At 37.5% G+C, this 25,665-nt stretch overlaps 1 protein-coding gene across 3 annotated transcripts in view; it reads right to left on the bottom strand.

Moving 5' to 3' along the window:
- Positions 1-25,665, bottom strand: part of LOC145985250 (proton channel OtopLc-like) — a 185,430-nt gene that overhangs the window by 158,538 nt on the left and 1,227 nt on the right. The window lies entirely within an intron of this gene.

The following is a 25,665-nucleotide window of genomic DNA, read 5'->3' as shown; positions in this document are numbered from 1 at the left end:
CTATAGTCATAGACAGTGGCGGCTATTAGAGGGGGTGAGGGATGCGGTTTCCCCCACTTTTTGCCACTTTTGCCCCCGCAAATGCTAAACTTCATCTACCAAGGGAAAGTAAACTGTCTTTCCCCCTCCACCAGTTTTGGCACCTTCCCCCTAGTATTGGAACCCAATAGCCGCCACTGGTCATAGATAAGATTTTATAATTATGTGAAAATGGACTAGTGACGAACGGAGCCGTAGCTGCGAAAGGGTTGTCATTATAGTCACCCTAGGCCCCTGGAACACAGAACTTATACCGACCCAGGCGCATCGCCTGATAATGTTCGCATGAGCGCGTGAACACTCGTATACGAGGGTCACTATTTATATTTTGAGCCTAACAATGAAAAAACAGGAATTTGGCATTGAAAACTGCTTTATTGTGTTTCGAAGTATTCTCCTTTATGGTCAATACACTTTTGCATTCGTTCGAACCATTTGTCAAAGCAGTTTTTCCAATCTTCTTGAGACACCTCCATAATATGGTTTTTGAACGCATCAACGGCGTCTTCCGCCGACGAAAATCGTTGTCCACGCAATTTATTCTTGACATTCTGGAACAAGAAGAAGTCATTGGGTGCCAAATCAGGACTGTGCGGTGGATGACCCATCAATTCGATTTTTTGACTGTTCATAAAGTCGGTTGTTAGACGAGATGTGTGACAGCTGGCATTGTCTTGATGAAGAATGATCCGACGGCGTTTGTTTGTTTTCCGTATTTGACCCAAGACCTCTGGCAAACAAATTGTTGTGTACCATTCAGAGTTGACCGTTCTACATTCCTCTAAAGGCACAGTTGCCACGTGACCAGTTTTCCCGAAAAAACAGGCGACCATTTGTTTCGATGTGCTTCGAGCGCGAACAACTTTTGTTGGATTGGGTTCATCTTGAAACACCCATACAGTCGACTGCTGTTTACGTTCCGGCTCATATGCATATATCCATGATTCGTCACCTGTTACAATCTTATATACGTCTTTTGAAGCACCACGATTGTATTTATTGAGCATTTGTTTGCACCAATTGACGCGAGCGTCTTTTTGAGTTTTTGTCAAATTGTGTGGGATCCAACGAGAACATACCTGTCTCACAGCTAAATGATCATGTAATATTTTATATATGCTGGTGGAACTAATGCCTATGGTTGCCTCAATCCCACAGTATGTCACATGACGATCTTGCAGTATTAGGTTTTGCACATCATCAATGTTTTCTTGAACAACAACTGATTTTGGACGACCTTCGCGAATCTGGTCGGTGAGCGAATGGCGGCCACGATTAAATTCGTTATACCAGCGTTTCACAGTGGCAAAGGATGGGGCTTCATCGCCAAATGTGGAAGTAAGTTGATCGATGCAGTCTTGTCTTGATAATCCACGTCGAAAATCGTAAAAAATCATCGCACGAAAATGTTCACGAGTTAATTCCATTTTATTGTTGTCGCGCAATCTCCAAGGCAACATAAACAACACAAATGAAGCTATTGACAAAACATTTGAAGTACGTTATGGTCAATAATGCCAGACGATTCCGTGCAAACGTCATCAAACTTCAATCAGTGTTGCCAAGGCTCAAAATATAAATAGTGACCCTCGTATATGTTTTAAATTACGTACACACACACACATATATTTATTCAAAAAAAAAAATGTTTGATGTACTAATTTATATATATACACACACAATTTACTCTGACACGACTTCTTTCACGTCTGATAACTTTTGTAGATAGTTTGTAACACTGACTCCTACGGTGTTAACGGAGGGCTTTGAACACAATTGCTGTGCGTGTTGCATGAAACTGACAGCTAAGGGACTGTTCGCCACTGTACCGCGAGGATGTTCACTTCGCTGTGCGAACACTGATGCAAGCGGCAATACTTCTTACATTCGCCACCAGAGTGCAGCATATACAATACATGTATAGGGGGACTCAAAAAGATCTGCGGTACATAGTTGCAAGTCTAGTGCGTGTTCTTTAGCCACTTATTCAGGCAAATCAGCAAGTAGTTTTGTTCTTTATAGACACATTTTTAAAATATATATAAATAGATCGAAAAGAGAATTGTTACAGGGTTTTTTTCATCACACCTTGGAATTGGTCAATTCACCCGAATGCAAAGGACACATCCTGGGCGTTTGTTACCATTTGCACATACACAAGCAACTCGCTTCCAAAAGACTGCCACTGGAATGATTCGTCTCGTTCAATTTATAAGATCAAGGATGGTAAATATGTTTGATTGATTGATTTGATATTTTAAGTCCACCTTATGCACAGTAAAGCTAATCGGGACTGGACCTACAGTTTTAAGTGGCATCCGAACCACATATGTGCCTCCACCGGGTATCGAACTCGGGACGACTCGATTACAAGGCGACGACGGGTAAATGTGTTAATGACGACGATGAATAGATGTTACTGTACTCTTTAAATCAGTGGTTCCCGAAGTGTGCGCCGCGGGAAGAAGGAATATGAGCAATGTTATATTGACTAATACTTCAATCATAAGCATCACAATCGAGTTATTGTGGGCGGGGGACATTCTGTATAATACCCAAATATCTTACATGCACATAATACTTTTTTTTCTGGCTTCTTGGGAGGACACGTCCTCCCCTCTGTCCCGCTAACGATGCACGTGCTTCCAATGCTGAATGGATGTCGTTGGTTAACATATGTTCCGTGCAATAAAAAGTAGATTCTGAAGTGTGGTAGTCTTGCGTTGTACATACCTGAGATTGCATGTTCTACTAATTAGTTTGGACTAGCCATTACTAATTATAAATAACGTAATTAAAAGGGTGTTAGTTGCATAAACAAATATGGCATTACTTGTTGAAAATAAGTTGAACTGTCATTCTAACTTTTTCAATTGAATATGAAGTTACAAGGAAGAGGAGTAAATCTGCATTCAGTATAAAAATTTCATTGTGAACACCCGTATGTGAACCACACGCGACGCCACTGGACCGACCTGCTAATTCTCCTCCATTTCTCACCTCCTCTCATCGGAAATAAAACATAGCACTTACATGTTAATTTAATAGGAAACTAACGTGTTCTCAAAGTCTCTTATTTTTTGCCCCTCCACCTATAGTTACGTTTATCAGATCTTTAATTTGCAGATGTGAAAAATACCACACACTACTTGAATGAAGATGATGTGGTGGGATGCACAACCGACTGTCTTTTTATTAGGCACATTTCTTGAATGCTAACTTTTATTTTCGTCGGATACAACGGAAAAGGTACATGGTTGCAAATTCGGTGCAGCGGGTGCGAAAATCTATTCTCGTCCTAGGCGCTGAAATCTCTAGCTACAGTTCTGATAAGGAAATATTTCCTTTCGACAGACCATTAACAGATTTACACCATTATAGAAACATACCACAATAAAAGTATGAAATTTTATTGACCACTATTAATAGAAAGCAATAATTAAATAAAATCTAACACTTATTAAAAAAGTTTAATCTATTGCCTAATTTCTCGACATTTTGAACCAGTTCTTAAAGGAATTAATTTGCTAGTTTATAAATGTACCAAATTAATTTATTTATAAGCCACGGTTTCGGGCCTCCCCCCATCCCCCTCAAAAAAATCCTGGGTACTTGGACCCCTCTCGAAGTCTCATATTCTCCTAGATATTATACTTCAACAGGTAGGGGAGGGTGGGGATTCACACTCTATGCCAGTGGTTCTCGGTAAAAGCTTCTTTTTTAAGTCGATGCCCCAATCCCAACAATTTTACTCGTAAAAATCTTTCTCTTTCTTAAGCTTTATATGTATTATTTAATGTGCAACCTTGAAATTAAATATTAATAAATAAATTATGACAATTATAAAGAGAAATACGTAGTTCCGTTACGTAAGCTTCTTGGTACATAAACTTAGGTTTAAATTAGTTGTCGACCATTGAATCTAATTACATCTTGTAGCTACCTGAGGCCAAATCATTAAAATAATTTGTTAAGTCTTGACTTCATTGACATGTTGCATTTTGAAAACCGAAATATTTCAATTTCTTGTGAAATCACTAGGAATGGATTATGTCCAAATAATATTGTATGTTAATACTATACCTTCCACCTATTTTAGAACAACAAACCTGATGAGGTCTAGATTTGACATAAAATGAAATCGGTTTCTTGTGTACAAAATCCTCGGCTTTCCTCTGGATACATCACTCGCTAATAAGACATATTCTTTGTATGCTTGGGATCGATGTCTTTCTATCGAATTATCCACCGCCTGCGGTTGTCATGGCGACCTACATTTTTTTTACATCTCTCTCGGGATCCCTCCCTCCTGTAGCTCCCCCTACCACCCCGAGAAGATTCTCCCTTTGACTCCAGAAGCTCATCCAGTATTGTGATCCCCAGTTCAGGGGTGGGGAAACGGGGGAGGCAGCCCTGAATGGACAGATGTTGTCTGCAGGTGACAAATCTGCAAACAACAACGGTTGGCGTGTGTGACTTGCTACCTGTTGATGCTCCCACTTTTATGATCGATTATGAAAATCGCAGCACTAGGATGGCGAAAGCCTTGTGATAAATAAATAAACACGAGAACCGTGCTCAGAATTAACTTTCTTTGTTTTCAATCTATTCGTTTGTAAGAACGACATGCATTAACTGCAACAGAATGCATTTTTGGTTTGGTGATTTGGTTTGATTTGGTGTTTTAAGTCCACTTTATGCACAGTAAGGCTAATCGGGACTGGACCTACAGTTTAAAGTGGGATCCGAACCACCATGTGCCTCCACCGGGTATCGAACCCGGGACCCCTTGATTACAAGGCAACGACGCTACCACTGCGCCATCGGGGAGGCCCTTGGTTTGGTGAGAATGGTTTATTCATAGTTATGTGAAGGGTGTAAAAAGACAGATAAATTTATAATACGATCATTTACAAAAAAAGGTGCTAAAACTTATGAAATATTTTCAGTCCTCAATGGATAGGTAAAATATAAATGTGAAAAATACTATCTTAATGTCATCAGACACTCATTACCAATATTTCAATCATCGTATTCCAACTTACATAAATTATCCCGAGATGCGATTGTGTACAAAATGTTCCAAACTATAAACAAAGTGGCAAACACCTTATCAACTGTACGTAAATGAAATCGTATATTAATGTTCCAAACAATTTACGTGCAACTTGTCGTGTCACTCCGGTAAAGGCTACATTTATTTCTAAAGGTTGGTTTTTGAAGCAACGCGTGTCGTTTCGGTCTGAAAGCGTCCTGAAACTTACTTCCTACGTCGATTAGCTATTGCCCCCTAACATCCCCTCTCATATTAAATTCGAGCCTGTGTAGCAAGTGGTTCCACTGCTCCTACTGTTCAAGGTTTGGACTCCAGATTCAGCCCTTTCCCAAAACATGTAAAATCCTGCGCTTAACACTGCCTTGTAATGGTTCTGCTGTTACAAAAATTCTGAACGCATTTTAAAACTTGAGTCAATAACACAAACAGTATGTGGCTTGCATAAACCAAATTTTACCGCCCTGAACAACAAAACAATACAGCACGATACGAGATCGCGATAACACTGACCAACTACGATGGCTTCAATTCCCAGATAAGATTACTCGTTATCTTCGAACTGTGTTCTACCAGGCAGACATAGATTCACACAAGATAACGAACGCTTTGCACAGATTCAAATTCGAGGAGACATGAATACATACAAAGAACCAAAGCAAATACAGTGGCGTAACCAATAACGGGTTTGTTGGGGTATAATTCTCCTTTAGTCAAAACATTATTTTAAAAATAACACCAAATGAAACAAAAAAATGATATCGTTTTAACTTTTATTTCCTTGGGGCATTCAAGCGTTACGTGTGCCACATTCCACACAGAAAACATAAGGTTCTAGACATGAGATTAGATTAAAATATTCATAATGCCCTGATTTCATAGAACTATGAAGTACTTTGTGGTGTTTGCTATCAAATTTAAAAACTTGAGTATGATGACATAGCTTGAATGCATGAAAAGCATTAACGAAAATGTGTTATGAGTAGAACCCGGATTTTTATGTAATATCAAAGTACAAATTATGTACATAAATATGTAACAATAATTGATAAAATATGTACCTAAATATGTAGTATCATAAAATATGTAATATTAATAATAACCGAGTATGCAAGCAATTTCAATAATTCTGCTAGATATTTATTTTATTTGAACATATTCAACGTAAATTTAAAGACATAAGTCGTTCAAATTAATGTTTGTATCAAATTTATAAACTCAAAAAAGCACAGCAACGTGCACATATTTAAGAAACCCATTTTGTCAACTATGTATTAACTTTCGAAACAAATTGTAAAAAAAGCGTCTACAGAAAGAACAATAGAATGAAAATACATAGCTACTTTTGTACTTTTTTTGTGCAAGGGAACATATTGTGTAACTCGCTACGTACAGGAAACCAGCTTTCTTGTCCACCGATGCCAAGTTTCTAGGTGCCTTGCCTAAATCTAAAAGCGAAACTGTAATATGTAACCAGAAAGGGCAGGGGAGAGAAACTCCAGCATCTTTCGATAAATAACAGTTCCAGTAATTTCTTTTTTTTTGCCCTCAGCCTGTCTTTCGATTTGGCAGTCAATTTTAGGTGACCGTAAGCATTATGCATCTCATTGATTAGAAAATATGACATCACATGAGGTAGAAATTTCCTTCGTCATGTTTCAGAGATCGAAAATATAGGAAAAAGGATCGAGATAGGAAAAAAACTGCAGAAATATGTTGTTTTATGTAAAGTAAATTAGCAAATATGTAATATCCTGGCAAATATGTAAAAATATGTAACATAAAACTTATGCAAAATGATATCAGTTACATAATTCGTTGACATTTTCGTGTTCAAGATATACATCTAGAAAGGAATAGTATATGTAATTACATACAAATTCTAGCTCTAGTTATGAGTGTGACGCATATATGCTGCAGATGCTAGTAATACTAGTAATTTTTATTAGTAATATATGCAAAATATATGCATTCACAAAATGTTGAACCTTAATGCAATTAAAAACAATAAGTAGTTTGAAATTCATTCATTTTGTTACATACATGGAGTGGTAAAACTTTCGTGGAATGCTCGCTCACCTTATGACATTTCTGAGCACCCCACTGAGGTGCTAAACGTTACTAGAATCTCCAAGGCAACTGTTATGAGAAAGCGTGCCTTTTGACATATCAGACGCTAATTTGAATTACTGTCCCAGGTAGGTTTCTCCGGTTTCAGTGTGGACAACCCCCCCGCGCGATACCAGAAAAAACTACCTTTATTTTCCTTGTTACTTTTCCTTCGCCACGCCACTGTCTTGGGAAAAAGAAAAAGAAACAGCCAATCCTATGAATTAAATGTTATCATTCTTGGAAGGACATTGGCCATTCATTTCCTTCATTTATCTACATTTCTCCTGAGCTACATCATTCAGTCTTTCTTGCTGGTCGAAGGAGAGAGAGATAACAGCCGATATTTTTGGTCTACAAAAAAAAAGAACAGGAAAGAGGTTTCCTGCATCTGGAGTTTACCCCCCTCCCCCCAACTCCTCCTCCAATAACGAGAATTCATTAGCTTATGGCTTCGGCTTGCCTGTACCGGACTAAAGGATTCTGGGTAGTATATGGGGAAACAGCAAGAGCGAGCCGAGCATTGGATCGAAGAAAACGTGCTTTTACGTCAAGTCGACTCGAATAAAATGCTCTTTCGCTGTTCGGCCTGGATCCATCGGGCAGAATGGAAAAGTAACGAAAGCGAGAGACAAGAACTGGGGAGGGAAAATAGGGTCCGAAGGGAAAGATTCCGGTGGATCCCCCCTCTCCCATTTCTTTTGGTTGCTTTTCTTGATCCCGCTGTTCGATTTTCTTCCCGCGGGTGCGAAAAGGAGTGCAGGAACCTCCCTCTCTTTCGGATTTAACCTCTTCCACGGCGAAACAAAAGGCGACGAAGACAGATAAGGCTAGCAGAGCTGTCCCTCCCTGCTACAGATCGACACAACGTTATCACTTTGACGGGAGTTCAACGATCCTCCATTTGCGAAGAAGAGAGCTTCTGTGTCGAAACGGAGAAAATGGAATAATTTGAAACGCTAGAGGCTAGCGGCGGCTTTAGCAACTTTGAGATATTTTGCTGAGAGCATCAAATCTATCACGTCAGCCTGCCTTCACTCTCCCTTCACACACTTACACCTAAACAAAACTACACACACATAAACTCACCAAACAACAATACAACATGAGAACACGTCTACACAACGTCACATCTACCCACTCAACTCCTAACACTATCTCGGTCAAACAGACGTACTGAAACACACACTACATACCCAAGAAAACGACCACAAAACAAGTGTGATATTAACAAACTTTGTAAAATGGTTTTGTAATGGCTTACCGAACAACCCCGGTACCAGATCCTGCAGATTACATTCGTAACAATCTGTAGAAATCATTAGAAATATCAATGCAATGAACTCTCAAATCCCAGTCATTCAGGCATCATATTCCAGACAGGAACTTGCCAATCAGGAATGCAGTGTCAGACATTACTTAAGCTCTTCCTGGTCATCAGCGACGTAAACATGTAAACAGGCGAAAACTAGGAAGAGGTTACAGGTCTGACTCTGTATTTGCTTAGTAAAATAGAGCAGAATAAATATCTGAGAGGAGAGAGGTCAGTGGTCAGTTCCAAGCTAGTAATCAGAGGGCGCAGAAGTACGAGCTAAAAGTCTAGGAGAAAGAGAGTGAAGTCTGGGCTTTCAGACTTGCACCACAAGCGGACATCTCGTTTTAACCAGTCCGTGGTTCGACACCTCCAGGGAGCACTTCCACAGTGAGACACAGGAATTTCCTTTCATCATGCTGATCCAGTCTGTAGGGGTTTCAACTCAAGTGTTGTGTTTTGCCATAAGTGTGTAATTAGAACCTCTCGCACCTTACTATCAAGCTCACCACGAGTAGCGAGTTCCTCTAGAATAGAGGATGAATGATCAGTGAGCTACATCGCCCAAGTGTTCGATCCCACGTTCCTAGGAGAACGTTACGCATTGTAACTTGCAGGAATGTATCTATATGTATTCTTTGAACCATATAAAGTCACGAGGAAATGAAAACGGGGGAACCGATATTCCGTGGAAAAGACGTTCTGGTCTTCTTAGGTACCAGAACATAAGCGCATACCCTCACATGTATGCGGATGGAGGCGGGCATCTTTAGGGGGTTCTCCCCTTTTCTATCACATCAGCCTATAATAGCAGAAATAAGCATGTGAGTAAGTTAGGAGTTAGGTTTGGCGCTCTTAGCGTAGCTTGCACAGCAGTCGATAAATACGCAAAGCCCAAACATTCACTCTTGTAAGTCAGTCTGATGTCGGCCTCAACGTTCTCCTTGGGTCTCCTTTATCGCACAACGCGCTACCAATTTCGAGTTCTGACGTCAGACGCGGAATGCCTACCATGTTAGGTTAGGTTAGGTCTGTTATGTTTGGATCTCTTAGCATAAACACACTGCAAATGTATTATTTATGCTAAGAGAACAACATAACAAGCCTAACACAAAAACGTTGGCATTTGGCCTAACAATGAAAGCATTCCGCGGTGACGTCAGAACGCAAGGTTGGTAGCGCGTTGTGAGATAAGGGAGACCCATCGTCTTTTGTCTCGAAACCGTACAAACTTTCACAGCGTATAATTATGGAAAATAACCTTTCTTAATAGAAGGCTAAGAGAGAAAGAGGAGGAGAGAGAGAGAGAAAAGAAAGCGGTAGAGAAAGAAGAGAGAGGAGAAGAGACAAAGGAAAAGGAGAGGAGGGAGAGAGAGAGAAAGAAAGAAGGAGAAAAGAAAAAGAGAGAAACAGTGGAAGGAAGAAATCAAGAAGGAAGGATAAAAATACAAAAACATGGAGGGAAAGAAAAGAAGATGGGGAGAGAAAGAGAAAGTAAAGATAAAACAAGAAAGTACAAAAGTAAGAGACACATGAGTAAAAAGAGTAATAAGGAAAGAGAAGGAAGGGAGACAGAGACCATCGAAACCACTGAAACAAAATCGTCCCACGAAAAAAGGAAGATTGCGTCTTACTTAAACTGGTTCCATTGTTACAAGCAAAGATACCAGTTGTCTTCACAGCATTGTTTTGCGCTGATTACGAGAGTTATCACCAAGAGCAAGTGCGTTATCGACTTTTGTTTCGTTTTCTCAGTAGAAGCTGTTTCATGGTAAACACTAGAGAGGGTACATTGTCATGGTACAAAGACGGTCTTGTAATAATCGAGATGAGATCGATATTTAGGCTAGTGTCCGAGTCTTAGATGTGATATTTGAAGACTTTACATAAACCAAATTAACTTTACCTTGCGACTTCTTCAAAGTTATGTACGTGATTACTATTAAGTCAGCAAAGTGAAGACATTAGTGGTCTTGTGGTCCCGTGCTTCGTGCTTGCATATACAATTCAGGATAAAATTAAGTTTTTCAGGAGTTTAACGTCGAAACTAAGCTGCAAACAGTATTTGTGTTTCTGTGATTTAGCGTCGCTTTGCGGCCACTTTTGTCTAATCGAGGATGTGTGTTGATTAAATGAAATTGATGAAGGGGCAGTCGCAAAGAACAGGTCAGTTGATTGATTGGGTTTATTTTAATTCTCTTTTCTGACCCTTTTGGCTAATCGCGAAGATGAGGATGAGTGATGATATGATGAAATGGATGAAGGGACACTCACAAAGAACACACATGCCCAGGCCGGGATTCGAACCTCTGGCGTCGTAGCGCGGTGTTCTAACCACACTGCCACGGAGGTCGGCACCTATAATAGCTAAAAAAAAAGATTGAGCCAAAGTGTTCTCAATATATAATTTGAATTGAAAGAAAATAAAGTAAAATTTCCTCTAAGACGGAAAATTTCGGGGGGACTACGTGAACGTTTCCGGAGTCCAATGCCCCCCTGGCCCCTCTTAACGACGTCTCTGCATTCTGCTGACTCCAGATGCACAGAACGAGCACCAAAATGTGTAGATCAATACAGAAACTTCAAAACCAACCAAAAGAAACAAGCGAGGACGACATCTCGTCCCTTTTTTTTTTTTGCAACCGTGAAGATTACTTGTCCTGTATGGCTTCCGGCCTTCCTCGGCCGGATAAAGGAACAAGGGACGGATTTGGTCGCAGCGATAAAGATGCTTTCCGCAGCCCTCTCGCGACGGGGGTGAGATAACCTCCTCTCTACGAGGGTCACCGCCGTATCTCTCTCATCGCCCGGGGACAAACACGCGGCGGAAGATGAACTCTCGGCTCGGCAAATAAACCGTTTCCCGTCCGGCTGAATTCGATATGCGTCGCTACAAAAGACGCAAATTGTGAATGTTTCTTGCTCGTATGGAGAAGAAGCGTAGTTTCGTGTAACGTTTCTTCAGAAATAATAGTTGTATTCTCCAAAAACATGAGAAATATTAAATTAATTCATGTTTCGATGTTTAATGTCCACAGACTTAGGTATATTTCAAGAGGGGTCCGAAAAAACAAGTGTCTTACATCACATGTAATAACAATAAACACAAGTTTAAAATTGATTGATTGATTGATTTTGTTTAATTTACTTAGCTTTCCTGCAACTTTTGACCAAGATGAGGATGAGTGATGACTGATAATATGATGAAATTGATGAAGGGACACTCACAAAGAACAGCCATTCCCAGGCCGGGATTCGAATTCGGAACCCTGACGTCGTAGTGCACTGTGCTAACCACTCCGCCACGGAGGCCGGCTATTAAGTTTATACTTAATAGGTTAATATTGCAACTTCATATTATACAACAGTAAACAAGTATTTTGCTTATTTAATTTTGGACTTGGTAAGTCTTTCTGGAAAGAGGGGATCCGGACCCCTAAGATGCTAACCGAACCACTGTGCAATGTGCCCCTATCGGGGATCGAACCCAGGATACCTTGATTAAATACGACTATGTAACCACTACGCCATGGGGGAATGGGGCTTCTAGATCTCGGCTATAACGAAGGTGTGGTCAACGCCACGCTCCGCTCATATTTACTCCTCCCTCAAAGGTTGCTTGCAGATATATGTTAATGAGAGTGTGAGGCAGGGACATTGGCGGGGAAAAAACAACTGAACGGGTCTCCTAGGTGACAGACGCCCTACCGACTTGAACACGGCAACTCTATTATTCATGATTATATCAGTTTAAAAAGAAAATAATAATAACACCGCCTACTGAACCACTGACGGCGCAAAAAAAGAGAGGCAGAAGGGGGAATATTTTGTGTGGGGGGGGGTGCAGTCACGCTTATACACTACAAGGTACCTTACAAAAAATGCAATTTTGGCAAAGAACTTTTATTTATATAGTATTTCTTGATCGCTGGGGAGGGGGGGGGAGGGGGAGGCGGACTGATCTGCACAATCTGCTCATACCACCAAGGTCAGGGAGAGCCACCTGTCTAGGGAAAGGAAGTGATTATGGATAACCTTGCGGCTTTCTTCGACACACAAAAGCGACAAAATCAACGAGTGCTCGCTCACCTCCTATTCCAGGCACAGAAAGGAAATGAAACGATGTGCCAGGAGCCGTGTGAGAAGTTCCGAAGTTGCAGGTGTGTCAAAAAGGACTAATTTCTCTGCATATATATATATATATATATATATATATATATATATATATATATATATATGTATATATATATATATGTATGTATGTATGTATATATATATATATACACGTATATATATGTATATGGGTGTGTGTGTGTGTTTTCAGCATTGTAGGAACAACGAAGTTAGTAGTAAGGTGTGTTTTTACAGCGTATATTGATACACTTGTAGGTTTAATTGCATCTTCTGCAAACATGCTGTATAAAGAAACAAACTTCAGGAGTACTAAGTGAGGTAAGTGTACAGTGGTTCTGATCCCACTTTAAGCTGTGGCCCAATTCTGATTATCAAATATGAGCACACCCTGGACTCAAAACAAACAATTTTGGTCAGGTAAATATCTAGGTTGATGTGTTGAGGGAGGGATAATATATACGTCCTACGTATATGTGTGTGTGTGTAGGCTATATTGCTTTCTATGAATTAATACTATTCATTACATAAATCCCTACACACACACACACAAACACACGTGCAAGGTACAGAAAATTTGGGGGTACATAGAAGTTTCATATGGGTTCGTGCCCCCTTAACAACGTTTCTGGCTTGACAACAACTCGGTTGAAATTGCTGAACGTTGAGGAAAGAAGAGAATTAGGTCTTCGTTAACTTTAAGAAATATATACTGGGGGAAATTTTGATGGGGAAGTGTAGAATTAGAAGAAAACATGATGGTTGGTTGAATTAGGTAATTTTGCGTCTGCCACTTTTGGCTAATCGCGACGGTAAGGATTCGAACCCGGAATCCCTGGCGTCGTAACGTTCTGTGCTAACAACTCCGCCACGGAGATAAGCTAAAACTTGATCAAATGAATGAATGAGTTGAATTTGTTTAATACATCGGCACATGTGACCATTTGTGCATCTTTCACAGTATACAAGGAAAAATCCCTTCATCTAAAATCCCTATATGAAAGTTAAAGAAGGGGTATCAAAAGCCCCTTGATAGAGGATAAAAGTGCAAGGTTGTAAATTGACCTGCACAGGACAAATACAATACATTGAAAAGGTAAGGGCACACTAAAGCATTTTATTCAGAGACAGTATAAAGCCCTGTGCTTCCCAAGAAGCTACAAATATTTGTTAAAACCAGTGCTTTTTTGTTTCTCGGAAAAAAGGTTCCGGTACTTTTCCAAGTTTCTTTGTTATTGTTCTCCACAATAACTTCTTATAATATTGTGGTAAGATGTTCAGAAATGATCACCTACGGTTACCATTGCGTACGGGCAGAGGAAAAAAAAACTCTGTCATCAACTCCCATCATGGATGACAAGGAGTCGGGGAGATGAAATGTTTGTTCGAGGACATTGAAATTGGCACATTCGATAATGTGACGAACACTTATAACAACATTACATACACGACACAGCGGAGGGCTCAGTCCTTGTAACAAATTACTATGTGAGACGACTGTGTCCAATGAGAAGTCGAGTTAAAATGAGGGAGGGACGGAACAACGAAAAACTGATTGATTGATGAGGTTCGATTATTTTACTGAGAGATGGGATGTGGGATTAAACTAATATCTGGTACGTCTTGACATTTTTGAAAATTTCGGATCATCACCTACTGATCTCTCGCCACAGACGTTCCCAGGTTTGAGTCCTGGCCTGGGCATGAGTGTTTTTCGTGAGGAACCCTTCATCACCAATCATCAACGTCGCAATTAGCCAAGATAGAGAACAGCGACGTAAAATAACAAAAATACAAGATAGGCTAATTGAGTTAATTTAAATTACGATGAGTGGTAGACTAACCGATGAGACCAACCAAATTTCACCATCGTAACTGTGGTAGTTCCTGATCCTATCTATAATTTACATGATTTTTTTACTAAAATTAACTGAAAATATTGGGGGGATATTCTGGTTATTTAGGCATGTGGAGAGGGGCAGAAAATACCTTGGCTCTCCCGAAGTAGACGCCCATGGACACAGCCCATTGATAACCAATGCTTGTTGGCTGTTAAGGAAATTAATTATCGGTATAGTGCACAGGTGTTGTGCTTCGTCATCATACGCAGCGGTTTATGATCTAATCTCTACAGCTGAAGTCTGCATGCACAGATTCCGGAAGTTCTTACAATGAAAGTGCAACCATGTTGACTGAATTCAAAATAAAGTTGGAGATTTTGTACAAACTACTTTGTTGAGCGTAGGGCTGTAATTAGACTATTTGACACGCTTTATTCTCGTCAGCGAGGAAACTCGAACCGATTTCGGCCTTAATTCGAATGTAAAAATCAGTCTCATTCTCGTCCAGGGCACTAGTTCGTCTCGAAATTATATGTGCAAAAATGCACAGAAAACTTGATAAAACAAAGTAAAAACATAAGCATTTGTACACTCAACAATTTGTTTAACCTATCTGTAAACAAAAAGACAGTCATCCTATTTGATATGTCTCGATAAGTTGCATAGTACAGTAATTTTTGTTTTCAGCCAACTCGAACGAGATGAAAATCTCGAACTACAAACCTCGATCTCGGAACCATTTTCGAGAAATTCTAACAATAGCCGACGACACACAAGAACACACATACACACACTATGTCTTAATGTCTGTTTGTTGTGTATGTGAATATTATTTGTTACGATACATTGGTTAATCGCTACGATCAGGATGAGTGATGATTGATGAAAGTAACGAAGAGGCACTCACAAAGAACACTCGACTCGAACCCGGGAACATTGGGTCCGAGAGCCCAAGACCACCACCTAACGCGCTCTACCATGGAGCCAGCATGTGTATGCCCCCTGTTGCATCATTCCGTTGAGGCAAATGAGGGGGTGTGGCGGTAGTGCTTCTCACATTCAAAATCTCGGTTATTTGTGGATGTGATGTAATCAGCACCAAGCTCCGATCGCCTATACTATTCCCCTCCACATCCCGAAGGAACCCATTTATTAGTTTAAGTTTTTCAAGTCCACTTTATGCACACACAGGATAATCGATACTGGATTTAAGGTGGGATCCTAACCACACCGAGTATCGAGCCCGAGACCCCTTGACAACAAGGCTACAACGTTACCACTACCCCATCCGGGAAGCAGGACCCCATTTCTTAGAAGAAGAGTAAATCCCAGACTAATAATAAATGTCTTTACAGGGACAATGTTGAAAAAATGTCCCACATGAAATCTCCCAGGAATCGGACACCCTACGGACTGGATCACCTAATATACATACGTCATTCCAAGCCAAAGACTCTCACAGTCACCGATTTTACAGAACTGGTTTGGTTTGCACCAAAATAAATTCCCGCTTGATTTTTGTACTTTTTAGGTAAGGAATAAAACAATCTTCTTTTTTTGAAAAGGAAAATTTTCCAAATTGGGTGTAACTCAAGGATTATGGCATACGGAGAAATGCAAGCGGACTGACTTTGAAGAGTAAATGTCAGGAAAACGATTCAATTTCCAAACAATAATTTGGAATATAGTTTGAACTTTCTGTTGAAATGTTAAAATTTGTAATCTGAATAGCACACTACACGTCCTCACCGATTTCGTTCATTTTTTTATATTTTGTTCTACTTGGTAAAGTAACACTGTTGAGTCTTGTTTCCATATTAGTAAAACATTAAAATGCTGAACAAGGCAAAACTAATTGTAATAAAAATAATCACTTAAAACGTAACGTTTCCACCCTCTAACAGGGTCTTCCTCAGACGAAGATTCAAAATATTTCTTTATTAATTTTTTGTTAAATAATTTTAAAAAATATTGTGAATCTTCGTCTGAAGAAGACCTGTTAGAGAATGGAAACGTTACGTTTTAAGTGATTATTTTTATTACAATAAATGTTGCCTTGGTCAGCATTTTAATGTTTTATTACTTGGTAAAGGCCAATACTACAAAATACATGTGGCACCATTATGTGTTGAATTATTTACTGGGATTATACAAATTTCAAACACGCATATGTAATCTTGCAGAGCTTCTAAATCTAAAAACTAAACGTGTGAATATCACAATCATTCAGTTCAATTGATTTAAAACAGGCAAATAATGCCGCACGAAGCTCTGGCTATTATTAGTAAATAAAGTTAAAATGTTGCTACTTAAACAATCTATGTTCTATTTGTATTGAACTGAATACGGTCATTCGGTAAATAAAAATTAAATTGATATAGAGAGTGTTTTGATTTGTATCTTTCAACGTGTCCTTCAATACAAACTCTTATTACAGATTCCGAAAAAGCACTCGATAATATTGTGTACAAATGAATGACGTAGTGAAAGATTTAGGAAATTTACTTAAGTGTCAGTCGCAAAGTTACAGACTTTGTCCTATTGTTATTATATCATAAATGTGATAAGAGATTTTGCTACGCCTCTTTTACATGGAAGATTGTCACCTCACTCGAAGTGGAAAATTTTCCCCAAATAATTTCAATAAATATCCCTCAATTTCAAGAGTTTTTTGAACAGCATATTCCAAATGGTTCGTCACCGTATCAATATAAATGGAATTTCTTAAATGACAATCATTAGGCTATTGCAAATTTCTAATGTAATGAAATAGAAATCTCTGTTCTAGAGTTGAGTATCTTTGAATAACTTTTCTGATTTTGTTGCTTAATTATGTGCTTTTGTTTCTGTAATCTACATTTGCTAGAATCTAAAAGAAATAGAGAAAGTTCAGAAGTTGGGAGAAAGTAAGGAGAAATCAAAACCTAAAATACAGAGAGATTAGGGGCTTTTCTGAAGGCTGTAACTCCACCTAGAACATGCGTCTGATCAATACATGTGAATTAGTATTTTTGTACATACTTTACTCGCAGGAAAATATTTATTATTCAACAATCAAAATAGGAAGATTTAGAAATAGTTGTACATTTCCTTACGGTGGTGTGGGATTTTAAGAAAATAAATATATTAAATACTAATTATTGGAAAATAATTTTCTGCTGCAATGGTTATAATGGAAACATTTTCCGCATGTAGAAAATAGTTTCAATTGTAAACTTGAAAAAAACTTGAACTTCTACTGGAAAGATTCAATAAATTAGCGAGTTGAAAATAACAGAAATATCAGAATCCATTTACATAATTTTTATATTACAGAATGAGATGTGAAATCCGCGTTTGTTTAGGCAAAGAAAGATTTATCAGTGTAATCGATATTTGATGAAAGAAAGTAAGATTTGTACGGTCAAATGTAAATGTATTCCCTGGAGATGGGGGCGAAAATAATAGTGCATGCTGTTATTTAAAAAAATGGTTCTGTTGATGCCACTTGTCCCTGTCTCAAAAGGTCGAAATGCACAAGTCTTGCTACAACATTAGTGATGCGTCCAATGAGGGACGGTGAATCTATATCAACGGCATTGCACGAAATATTCCCACGAAAACAGAATGAAAGAATAGCGATGAATATTTCAAAGGAAAGGTGGCCGGATGAATAAATGTCTTGAGTTCTCTAAATATTGAAACAATTAAGTACAAGACAGTACATTTTAATAAGCACATGTGTCAAATAATGATGATATTGCTTGTATATTGAGAAGCAAAATTGTTTGTATGTTTGTGCATTCACACTGAACGCACTAATTACACACACACACACACACAATAAGCCTTGTAATCAAGGGATCCAGAATTCTATACCTGGTGGAGGCACATTGGACAATGCTCCCATTTAATGTAGGTCCAATCCGGTTAACCTATATGTGCATAAAGTGGACTTAACAACAACACAATCAAGGTCAGAACAAACTTACCACACATTGCGTTCTCCATGCATGATATTTAAACTATTCGATGGTACCATTACTAAATGAAGAACGATCCGGATTTTTAAAAAAATATATTCTAAGTCGAAAAATGAGATTCGAAACTACATATTACTAGTGGCCAAAGTTGAACGATTTAAATCAGTTTGGTTTAAACCAATATATATATATAATATATATATATATATATATATATATATATATATATATATATATATATATATATATATATATACGTATTAATCAACTGTGGTTTAAGGATCCGTTTTCGCACTTTGCGAGTGCGTTATATACGTAGAAAAGCTGGGGAACCAAAACTTGTTCTTCCAACGGAGGTACGGTGGAATAGTTTTGTAGATTGTTTGGAAAAGTATGTTAACAGTTGGCCAAGAATTGTGAAAATATGCGAAGAAAACCGACAAGTAATTGATTCAGCTGTACAGAAGGTCTCCAATCTGGCACTAAAACCAAAAGCTGAAGATGTCTTCTTAAACCTGTAGCTATTGCACTTGAACAAGTGCAGAAGGATAATTGCACTATAGGAGACTCAGTAAGAATATGGAAAGATCTTGAACTTCAATTGCAGGAGAAGGAGATAAACGACAAGCAGGTGCTCTCCAAATTCAGTAATCGCTAAGATATGGCTCTTTCTCAAGTTCATTTCTTGACATTCTCATTAGATCCAAAAGAAAAAGCTACATGAATTGATTTAACAGATAAGGAAAAAGAAGATGCTTTAGAGTTACCAAGAACCCGATATCCTCAAACGTTTCTTTATTTGATTGTAAAGTTTGAAGGTAAAAGCAAACTATTTAACGAGCCCTATTTTGATTCTATAGTAACGACACAGGTGTCAGTATATGAATGGTTGAAAAGCCACAAATCTCAAATAGACAAATATGACTGTGATTTATATGCAGTTATCGAACAGTTGCTAACTGCACAAGCATCCAAAGCTGGCGTTGAAAGACTATTTTCCTCGTTTGGTGGTGTTCAGTCACCGAACCGAAAAGGCAGCAGCTAAGCTGGTATTTTAGTTCAAAGTTTTTAAGGACAAGCATGAAGAAGTTGACAGCTAGTTGACATGGCAGATATGAATATTTGACTAACGGGTCATTCCATGTCAAATCATCCAGAATTTTGTGAAAATGTCACCCACCATCCCCGATTTTGATGAAATTCGGTATGCTTATAGAACTTTTGATGCTGATTACAAAAATGACAACTTTTTTAAAATTGGTCAAGGGGTTCAGAAGTTACGCACTTTTTAAGATCTCCGTGTACGCCACATCCGGCTACACTTTGAATGACACGCATTAGGTTATAAACGATCAGATCTTCCCTCGGGTTTGCCGTAGAAACTTCAGGTTTGTTTTTTTTTGTTCAGAATAGTATGAGCTTTCATTTAAATAACGTTTCAGATGAATGCATCAGTAAACATGTATTTTTATATATAGTTTCATGTATTTTTTTTAGAAAATAAATGACTAACTTCAAGAGCAAATTTCATGCAATGCCCCCCCTTCAATTTCCCCCCAATTTTATATGTAGGTAGCTCAGAGTGTGTACTAATGCCTGATGAAAAAATTGGGATGGGCGGTTCAGAGACAGGGTGATAAAAAAATCATTTGCATAAAATGACATTAAAAGTAAATCTTATTAAAAATGCTTATGTATTTAGCACAAAGTCTGAAGTACAATATGTTTCAAGTTACAATATTCAAAATTTATGTTCACTAAGCATAGGCGTAACGTGGCGGGGGCAAAGGGAAGCACTGACCCCCTCCAAAATTTATAAGTTAAATATATTTTGTGATCCTCCTGGCACTTGAGGAACAAACGAATAAAGAGTAATAATTGTGATTTTTCAAATGTATTTATCAAATAATCCTGGACACTATTTTTATGCGATGGATAACTTTGCGATTATCTCAACCCGAAGAAAGTTTCAAGTGACCCATTAAGATAGTACCTAAAAATTGTACTTTATGCATTGCCAAAATTTCATGTACTATAAATTGTGCCGTTCACATTTTAGATGGATATTTTGACCATTTCAAACACACTAAAATATTTGACTTATCACTAAGTACATATGTTCATCCATTTGTATTGTTAATGTTCACTGGACACAGCATACTTTTTGGCCAGTAGTGGGAAGTTGATGGACAAAGTGGATGCAAGAATTTAATAGCTGCATCGCCATTTTCACGTGGACTTTTGAAGCAATCCTACAAACAAGTTTGAGTCACGCACACACATGCTACTACATAACTGTTCACTGTTGGAATTCGAAAGTCACTTCTTCATAGAAGTCAAACCATACAGTTATACAAAACATATCACATCAGCACTTACTATTTTGGCTCTGACTGTTAAACAACTAGTGTTTCGAAGTAAATAGTTACAAAGTTACAAGTACAGTTACTTTTTATTTAGGAATTCTAACTGTAACTAGCTACTTTTAAAAGTAAGTACCTGTAACGTTAACAACGGTAACAGAGTTACTTTTTGCAGTAGGGAAATAGCTAAATTGGACAATTCTGTTCCAGACTATAAAAATAAAATATGTACCTTCTCCAGATGCTACGTGAAAGGATTTACTTGGAATTCCTGGCAAGGAAGCTATACTTTGTTGCATGCTAAATTTAGAACATCCACGCTTTACTGTAATTCATTTCTAATTGCATGTGAAAACTCCATTGTTTTTGGTAGACTACTGCGTTCGTTTGGAATGTTGTTGTCCAGCTAGGAAAAAGTCATTGTCGAGGGAGTGGATCTTTGGATCTTGTTGAACTTGGAATGGACGAGAAAGAAATAGGTGCAAGTGGAATCAATGACACCATATTCAAAATACCATGGTCAGCATACAAATGATTTTTTAATTATAATCGTTCAAGAAAAGCTGACTGTGTTTTCCATCATTTATTAGCAGTAATAATGTAAATATATGAATACATATTATGTACTAGAAACATAAGTAAAACACGGAAGTCTTCATGATCATTGATTTTGTGTAACTTTTACACAAATCAATGATCATTAACAGTATGTTACTGTTACAGTAACTGTAAAAGAAACCCAGTTACTTGTAAAAAGTAACCTACGGAACCTGTAAGTTCAAAATAGTGCATACTTCCTGGTACTGTTGTAGTACTTTGCAATCGCTGACACATTGTACTGTGGGTTGTTGTCATTTCACCCTAGATGATTACTAAGAAATTTATGCCTTGAATACTATTTCTACATAATTGCCGTACTTGTTGCTTTATACTATAGAAGTCTTTACAAGTATTTTTACTGTTCCAACCATCCCGTCAGAAGGATATTTTCTGTGGTATGTGGCGAAAAAGCTCCATTTGAAAAAACATCAATCAGCACAAATGTGTAGTATTAATTCTTACTTCATATTACGTATCCCCATGAAGAGTAGCCAAAAAAGAACTTCCATATTGAGATAAAATGCACAAAACGAATGTTCTCGAAGATAAATTTGCTAAACTTGGGAATATTAATAATAATTATATATATAATTATATAATATATAAAATTTTAAAAAATGAAGACTGTTGAAACTAACTTAGATACAGTGGAACCTCAGTTTTACGTTATGCAGGAGACCAAGCTGAAAAAACTTAATATGCGGGAAAATATAAAATCATGGAAAATTTCTAACCAGACCATCAAGATTGAATGCAAAATGAAGAAAAATGTAAAATCGAGGAACTTAAATCGGGGTTCCACTGTAATTATTACTTGCAAATTTTAAAATTAATCTATACATTTTGGAGGGGGAAAGTGCTTCCCTTTGCCCCCGCCAGGTTACGCCTATGCTTAGTGAACATAAATTTTGAATAATGTAACTTGAAACATATTGTACTTCAGGCTTTGTGCTAAATACATAAGCATTTTTAATAAGATTTACTTTTAATGTCATTTTATGCAAATGATTTTTTTATCACCCTGTCTCTGAACCGCCCATCCCAATTTTTTCATCAGGCATTAGTATACACTCTGAGCTACCTACATATAAAATTGGGGGGAAATTGAAGGGGGGGCATTGCATGAAATTCGCTCTTGAAGTTAGTCATTTATTTTCTAAAAAAAATACATGAAACTATATATAAAAATACATGTTTACTGATGCATTCATCTGAAACGTTATTTAAATGAAAGCTCATACTATTCTGAACAAAAGAAAACAAACCTGAAGTTTCTACGGCAAACCCGAGGGAAGATCTGATCGTTTATAACCTAATGCGTGTCATTCAAAGTGTAGCCGGATGTGGCGTACACGGAGATCTTAAAAAGTGCGTAACTTCTGAACCCCTTGACCAATTTTAAAAAAGTTGTCATTTTTGTAATCAGCATCAAAAGTTCTATAAGCATACCGAATTTCATCAAAATCGGGGATGGTGGGTGACATGGCCTGGATGAATTGACGTGGAATGACCCTAACTGGTCTTGGTATCTTTTTGTAAATTGAAAGTTAAAATCAAGTACAGTTTTTGAACAAGACAGTTACAACTTATAACAGACTTGCAATTGCACAATATTCTTTGATATATTATCATAAGGTACTTATTATACAGCGTGTCCACAATGAGACTCCAACATTTTGAAAGTCTATAACTTTTTCATTTCAGATTGTACAGCTGTGATTCCGGAAGAAGCAGAAGCAGAAACTCAAAAAGTTTATGTGGTAACGTTTTAGTGCGCGCAATAGCTGTATTGGCGTTGCAACAATCGATTGTTTGAAAATGGAGATTCCAAACGAGCGTGCACAGGTTGTGTGGTGGTATGCAGAAACAAAATCAGTTATTCAAGTGCAACGAAACTTTCGTCGTGTGTACAATTAGGATCCTCCGACATTCAAGACTATAAAGAAGTGGTGTGACCAGTTTTTGGCGACCGGCAATGTTTTGAAAGGACGCGGTGGTGGTAAACGTAGAATCCAGGAACAGGTTGTAGAAAATGTGCGGAGGTCATTCGAAAGGTGTCCACAGACGTCAGTAAGACAAGCAGCGAGAGAACTTGGTATGATACGGTCGACAGTTCACACAGTTCTTCACTGCTTGTCTTACTGACTTCTGTGGACTCCTTTCGATTGAACCTGTGCACGCTCGTTTGGAATCTCCATTTTCAAACAATCGATTGTTGCAGCGCCAATACGGCTATTGCGCGAACTAAAACGTTACCACATAAACTTTTTGAGTTTCTGCTTCTGCTTCTTCCGGAATCACAGCTGTACAATCTGAAATGAAAAAGTTATAGACTTTCAAAATGTTGGAGTCTCATTGTGGACACGCTGTATTACTCCAAACATGGTAACAAACTACCACTACAGTATTAGACAGAATTTCATTTCAAAAATGTTCATTTCTATTATAGCACGTGAATTATACATTCATGTTCTTATTACTGAGTGTTATGTCATAATGCAATTTGAGAAAAGTTTTCAAGTAAGGTAGAGGTAGACAAAATAAAATTTAACAATCTATGTAGAGGCAATTCGAAATGAAAATCAGTGTTGTTTTTATTCTCTTATAAAATGCATTTATTTGTGTAATATTCTGTGCTTATAAAGTATTGTTTTTTAACTTTCTCTGTCCTTAAAATTACGGACGTTAAGTAGCAGATCGGTATAGTTTTCAATTACAACACAAGAGGGTTAGTAAAAGTTGTATAGAGGACAGAGGTGGCACTACAATTCATCTGTGCCTCATATTTCTTTATGTACAAGAAGTTGATTTATGTATTCTAATAAAAATACTACACTTCAAAACAAGTTTTTAATATAAACAAAAAAACTGATTTAAATTTTAAAAAAACTGTTTATACCAAATAAACCATGGTTTTTTTGTTTTTATTTTTAAAAAAATGTTTTTCACAACCCTGCTAATGGCTAGTTTGAATGGATTGTTTAAGTATTATAAATGATCTTTGATAAATTTGTATGTGTATAAATGCGAACTTGGTATAATTTTCCCAGAAAATTATTTCATGTCATAAAATTCTCATGATTGATCATATTAAGTATCTGCATTTACTACAAGTATTAATGCTTTCAAACAGTTGTGTTGTGAATTACACTAATATCTTCCATTACCAGTGTGTCCATCTTGATTCTCATTATTTATAAATTAAAATGTGTGACGGAATCAACCATATGAGTTGAAAAAACCTGGATGAATTAACAGCGTTTTGAATTAATCACTCCAAAGAATTAATTTATGATCAGTGAGGACCCTAAGGTAGGGGTCAGGGGGTGCCACAGGATCTGCCCCTCCCATTCAGTTTTAGAACAAAATACCTTTGCTGTCAATATATTAGGACACCTTCGAAAAATATTATTTCAATGCATATGCTCAGTGTTAATTTTCGAAATTCTAGATACATTTCGAAATGATAAGATGAGGTTTCACAAGGAGGAGGATGTTTTTCTAATTGTTTCAGTGAATATTGTTGCTAACGAAGGTTAATTGGTTTCTGTTATTTTTCTACCTTCCACTTTTAAGCTCCCAACCTCATACACACGGAGACTGGTGTCTCTGAATTAGATGAAGGGCTAATAGGGAAAAAATGAGATAATATAGAAAATCATATCAACAGTTACATATACTAATTAGAAACCCCACTTCCTAATAAGTATGTGTAACTAATTTTCAATTTTTCTACATTATTCCATGTTTCTCCTGCTATTATATTACAGTGATTTATCCATACATATACTGCACCTTCCCTGTAAAGTAAGTTTTGCTAACACTCCAACGCAGTTTTTTTTTTTCAAAGGGTCAATTTGTGGTTATTATGGCACAACATTTACCCTTGTACTCCCTTGAAACAACCTTACAGCCCCAGATATGATCGCTATACGCATATAATTTTATTTTATATTATCATGAAATAACATAGCAATAATAGAATTAGTAAAACTGGATTAATTTGAGAACTAATTTATTATAAAAATATAATATCATATGAAAATATGTGTGTTGAATTGTTATTTAATTAAAATGCCATACTATGTTTTATTAATTTGCTATATTTTTGCTCCATTACTTGAAAATAAAATATAGTATAAAATTATAAGTAATATAGATGTTACGAGGTTTTCTTTGTTATTAATTCTGGTAGGTTATACGCAATATATGATTGACTCATCGATTTGTTTTATTTTACTTTGCTTTTCTGCCA

Source organism: Lepisma saccharinum, chromosome 3 (assembly GCF_977018435.1).
Source record: "Lepisma saccharinum chromosome 3, izLepSacc3.1, whole genome shotgun sequence".
In the NCBI taxonomy this organism is placed as follows: domain Eukaryota; kingdom Metazoa; phylum Arthropoda; class Insecta; order Zygentoma; family Lepismatidae; genus Lepisma; species Lepisma saccharinum.
Note: the sequence above shows the minus strand (reverse complement) of the source record. Positions and strands in the feature narration are given on the sequence as shown.